This window comes from Pyxicephalus adspersus, chromosome 1 (assembly GCF_032062135.1).
Source record: "Pyxicephalus adspersus chromosome 1, UCB_Pads_2.0, whole genome shotgun sequence".
NCBI lineage: Eukaryota > Metazoa > Chordata > Amphibia > Anura > Pyxicephalidae > Pyxicephalus > Pyxicephalus adspersus.
Genome location: NC_092858.1, coordinates 116475174 through 116475640, shown reverse-complemented (window position 1 = coordinate 116475640; position 467 = coordinate 116475174).

Below are 467 nucleotides of genomic sequence, written 5' to 3'. Positions count from 1 at the left end.
ATAAACATTTACTGGTAAACTTTGTGTTGATACTGCATAGTAGCTGAGATTCTATTTATAAGTGATACAGGTATGTAGTTACGTTGCTATAAATCACTACAGTACTACAATTGCTGTAGTTTAGACAAGGTAATTGGGATAGTATTTATTTTTATCCCTCCACCATTCCCCTAAGAAAACAAATAAAAAGCATTAAAAATTATTAAAGCTAGTATGAAGTTTTGTTTGTTACCATGGTATAATTACAGATAAAGTTAAACAAGGACAGTGCCTGGCAAATAAATTAAAAAAGCATTTTTTATGTTTACAAAATCTAAAATATCACAAGGATCGGACTGTATTACCTACCTATTAACCATTTGGCAATTTAAAGGGTCTATATAAAAAGCAGTGAACCTGATTATCACTGAAATATTCTCTGGCGGAGGATCAATTTTTGCCTTAGAAACACGTACACCTGGAAGATT